This window comes from Atta colombica, unplaced genomic scaffold, assembly GCF_001594045.1.
Source record: "Atta colombica isolate Treedump-2 unplaced genomic scaffold, Acol1.0 scaffold233, whole genome shotgun sequence".
NCBI lineage: Eukaryota > Metazoa > Arthropoda > Insecta > Hymenoptera > Formicidae > Atta > Atta colombica.
This window is the reverse complement of record NW_017259331.1, coordinates 1,905,162-1,910,799: the sequence shown is the minus strand read 5'-3', so window position 1 is coordinate 1,910,799 and position 5,638 is coordinate 1,905,162.

Here is a 5,638-nt window from a genome sequence, read left to right as displayed (position 1 = left end):
AATATATTATATAATAAATTGAATATATTTATTCATAATAAATTCATAATATATTTCATATTATCATTCATAATATTTAGATACATATAAAAAATATAAATGTGAGTAGATGAATTAAAAATATCACATTTAAATATATTTCTGAAATAATTTATATTTCTATCATATTAGAAGAATAATCGTAAGTTAATTGTATTGTTAATATATAAAAAATTATATCTAAAATAATATGCAAAAATTAATGAATTAAAAAAATGTTACTGCCAATCTGCTAGCAAATTTATATTATATTTATGTTTTCTCAGTCTTTTTCTATCTTTATCTCTCTATCTATATAATATAACTTTGTACAGAGTGCGTCACCAAAATACGGACAAATTTCAATTTAAATTTCTCGCTATATTGTGCCTCCGCCAGAAGTTGTTGTTTGCGTCCGAGAAAACTTGATGCTTGTAATAAACAGTCATATTGTCAAAATGGCCGCGATGTTGAAACCAAATGCGGAGTATAATCGAAAGTCACGATCGAAGATCTTCGCGCTGGACGCTCAGCAACGAAAATAATTCGGTTCTTTGAATACTCGAGATCAACCATTTATGACATTGTAGCAAAATATATGGCTTTAGAAAAGTCCAACGAAGGTTCTAGTATGCCAGCGAGGAAGAGTCACTCGAAAGAACGCACCCCGATTTGCAAGGACCCTCCGCAAATCGTTGAAAAGGCTCAAGCGCTGATTTTGAATGACTAGAACAATTGTTGTGAAAATTAGGATTGATTGTTAGTGTAAGCGAGCCAACAATGCGTCGAATTGCCGAGGAGAACCTTCGATACAAATCGTGCATATTAAAGATACGATAGATGTTCTCTGAGGCTGCCACAAGTTGCTCGCCTCGGCTCCCTCCCAGATTTAAATCTCTTGGACTACTCCATATGGAGCGTAGTTGAAAGAGTCACAAACAGGTGTCTCAATGTGAGATTAAGGACTGCTATTGAGGCAGCATTCGTCGGCATGGACAGTATTACATTACAGCGTGCATGCGAACGCTTCAAACCGAGAATAGAGATCATTATTCAAACTAATGGGGGAATAATTGTGCTCTACAAGATGACATTTACAAGGTGGCACCTCCAAGTACCATAAAAGGATTTTTTGTAATATTTAATTTTTCATTAAAAACATTTTGTTTAAAGAAATTGTTCGATTTCTCCGAATTTTTCTCGATTTCTCATTCGAATGAGTATTTTCATTCATTTTTTATTCGAATATTAGATGTATTCACCGGACACACTAAATTCGATATTGAGTGTTTTTTGTACAAAGAATTCTTTACAACATGTGAATTTCTTATTTTTGTAAAAATAAATGTTTGGACGTATTCATTAGCACTTTAATATATAGAAAATAAAAACATTTAGTTTTTCGTATCTAGTCCAATCGAATGGCAGATCTCCGCAACGTCGGCTTTGACAAAAAGGCAATTAGTGAAACGGCAGCGTCACAATTTTGTTAAAAAAATAAAATAATAAATAATAGATATAAGATTTTTATTCCTAAAGAATTATACTACAAAAACTTTATATTAATAAACTTTGTATTAACAATAATAGAAGTCCCAACGTTATTAAACTTAAAACAATATGATTAAAAAGGCATACACTACAAGCGCAAGATGTTAGTAACTAAATTTTATATTTTAATAGATTACAATCAATTAAAAACAATACAATAAAATAGACATTTCGGTCTTATATCAGGCCATCTTCAATATTACAAAATTAATATATGTGTTGTAACTTTACTGAGGTGCTGAGATGCTGAGAACAACTGGCTTTGAATAAATTCTATTCACCTTATAATAATGAGATTAAATATTCAATGCTTGATATTCAATACTTGATTCAATATTTGATATAATTTTATTTTCGAAGAGAGATCGTATTAAATATTCCAGATGTCAATCGTCACAACGGTTAATCAAATTTATTGAAACATAATTTCCAGATTCTATTAAATGTGAAACTCATTAATAATGTTTATAGCTCTTAAGTCAAAATAATAAATTTCACTGTAATAAATGTATAAATTGTAATACCTATAATAATAATAATACGTTGTATTGTAGAAATTTATTATTTTATGCATTTTTTGCTTCTGAGGTCACAACCTGAAATAATAGTGATGAACAGGAACATACTCTCCAAAAATTAATGATTTAAACTTTGATCTTTATATAAAAAATAATAATTTTATAAAACTGTAACTTTTTTAAAAATTTCGAGCAGTTAAATTTGAAAAAACTATTTCTTTATAATTAAAATTTGAAAATATTTTTATATTTAGAAGAAATCATTATTTAAAATGTAAAGCTAAACAATGTAATCATTAAAGAAAATTTAAAAAAACGATTCAAATGTGTTGAGTTAGAAAAAGGAACATAAAGATAAATATTTTAGTATTATTCCAAGTAGACACGTTTACGTTTAAAAACGTTTAGCTGAAAACTAGATAATACTCCAGATTAAGAGACACCTTTGACTTTGCCATATGTCGTGACTCTGAGCAACTTCCAACAGGTTTTAACCGTCGTTAAATACATTTTGTACGTAACTTGATATAATTTTATAACTGCAATCTATTCCTTAATAAAAATATATTTAATAATAAATTTATTAGGATCATATAATGTGAATACACAATAAGTAATAAATGCCTTTAACGGTTGAAGCTGGATCTTGAGTTCTTTAAATAATTTCGTGTAAATATATATTACGTTTATAGTCTCTCGAATTGCGCGCCGAAATGATTTTCCGAACTTAAAAACGCAACTGAACTATTATAATAATACACACAAATTAAATTAATTAACAATTTAATAATAATTTGCTCAATTGGCATTATTTTAACAAGATCTTAATGTATATGTAAAATCTGTAAATAAATTAATTGACTATATCTGATACATGAGGTGTTGCCTTATCGTAGTATGAGAAGTTTTGCGACAAAAATTATATAAATATATATAGAATAAAAAAAATTATTTTATACATTTTAAATTTAAAATAAAATTCTTTAAAATGCATTATTTTACTCCCATTTTCAATTTTTATATTATTATTAAATATTTTTCCTTTTTACAATCGTTTTTAGGGCTTAATTAAATAACTTAGTCTTAGTCTTATCTTATATTGATGTAAAAATGAAATAACTTTATGTACAATATAATAATCTTTATAACAATCTTTATAACAATACATGAGTGTTAACAATCTTTCTTATTCAAATTTACGGATGTAATACACATATGTGATTTAATTCAGATAAATCTTCCAATATGTGCTTGGATTTTGCGTACTTATATATATATTTTATTATAAAATATAAAAATACAAAAATCTGCAATACCCTGGTGAAAATTTTCTCACATTTTTTATATTAATTGGAACATTTCTCAGAAAATCTACATCTTTTTTCAGAATTTTTTGTAAATATAATTTCTGATGAAATGTTAAAAATCTAAAAAATTTTTAAATATTTTTAAAAAATTATGGGATGAGAAATTTCAGAATATTTCAGAATTCACTTGTACGAAAAATTCTAAGAGAAGATGTAAACTTTCCGAGTATTTCTGAAAAATGTTTCAATTTGTATAAAAATTATGAGAAAAATTTTCACCATGGTATACAATTAAAAATGCGAAAAAAGAAAAACAATATACGTATATTCCCCTTTTGAATAGAAATATCATTTATATAAATGCGAATGTAATCAAATAAATTAAATAGCAGAGAAAAAAAATGTATTAATCAGATATTAAATTTGTTATAATATATGTTATACAAAATATTGCTATTTAATTTTATTCAGATTTATAAATTGATAATAATCCTATGTTCAATTCCATTTATATTTTATTATAAATTTCATTATTCATTACTAAAAACATTGTTTTCTTTGTTTAATATTATTTTTTTGTTTTATAATTTCGTATACACTTTTTAATATCCGTGATTACTGATATTTCTGTTTCACAAGGAATTTGGTACTTTTATTTTTATTATTTTTCACATTATTTAATTTATTCATATTATTATCATATTATTTAATTTGATATATTATTTAAATGATATTATATCACATATCGATTTTCAAACCAATACAATGCAATATCCAAATATTTAATTTTATATATTCTTATTAATGTAATACACTTTTTTATTCTTAGTTATCCTTACAAAAGTAGTAATAACGCCAATAAATAAAAAAAAATATTTTTTCAGTAAGTTCTTTTAGTTATACTTCTCTATTATGTTAACAAGTATTGATTTTCCTAAAATATTACCCAGGAGAAAAAGATTTATAATTATATAAGATTGTATTATGAACATATTTCATATAATAATATTGAGTCATTTAAAAAGTATCCGCGTTTTTTGTCATTAGATGATGTTGATGATCATATATCGGACAACAATCCGATTGTCAAACGAATGCGCGTCTGAAAGATGACTGAAAGATGATTTTAGGTTACATTTTGTAAACAAAGTTTAGTAATTCATCAATCATGTCAAAAGTTATATTGGTTTGAAAATGAGTGAAATTTCTGAAGAAATACGCTATGTGATGCTTTTTTACTACAAAAAAGGTAAAAATGCAGAAACAAATATGCAGAAAAATTTGTGAAGTTTACGGCGCGAATGCTGTAAGTGAACGCAGGACGCAGGAGTGGTTTTTTCGATTTCGTTCTGGAAATTTTGAAGTCAAAGATCGATCTCGCTCTGGTCGGCCACTGAAAAAGTCGATGAAATTTTGCAACTGGTCGAGCAAGATCGGCATGTGAGAAGATAGCCAATGCACTAAGAACTAACCATGTGACAGTTTGAAATCATTTGAAAACGACTGGCTACGCAAAGAAACTCGATGTTTGAGTGCCACATGAATTAACGCAAAGAAATTTGATTGATCGAATTTCCATCAGCGAAACACTACTAAAACGCAACAAAAGCGACCCATTTCTGAAGCAAATCATCACGGGCGATGAAAAATGGGTAAAATACAAGAATATCGTTCGTAAAAGATCATGGGGTAAGCGCGGCGAACCACCACAAACGACTTCAAAGCCTGGATTGACGGCCAATAAGGTGATGCTATGTGTATGGTGGGATTAGAAGGGAGTCGTCTATCATGACAACGCCATGAGGTGTTACCACATGGCCTAACGATTAATTCAGAGCTCTACTGTTCACAACTAGATTACAGGAAGCGATTAAGGAAAAACGACCAGAATTGATAAACAGAAAAGGTGTTGTCTTCCATCATGACAATGCCAGATCACGTCTTTGATGACGCGCCAAAAATTGAAGGAGCTTGGTTGGGAAGTTTTGATGCATCCATCGTATAGCCCGGACCTTGCACCGTCTGATTATCATTTGTTTCGATCTCTGCAGAATCTATCTCTTGATGGAAAAACATTGGCCGACAAAAGAGCTGCCGAAAATCACTTGAAAAAGTTTTTCGCCGATAAACCACAGAAGTTCTACACGGATGGAATTATGAAATTACCTGAAAAATGGCAAAAGATTATAGATAATAATGGCCAATATACTTGATTAAAATTGATTTTCAATAAAGAAAAATTTC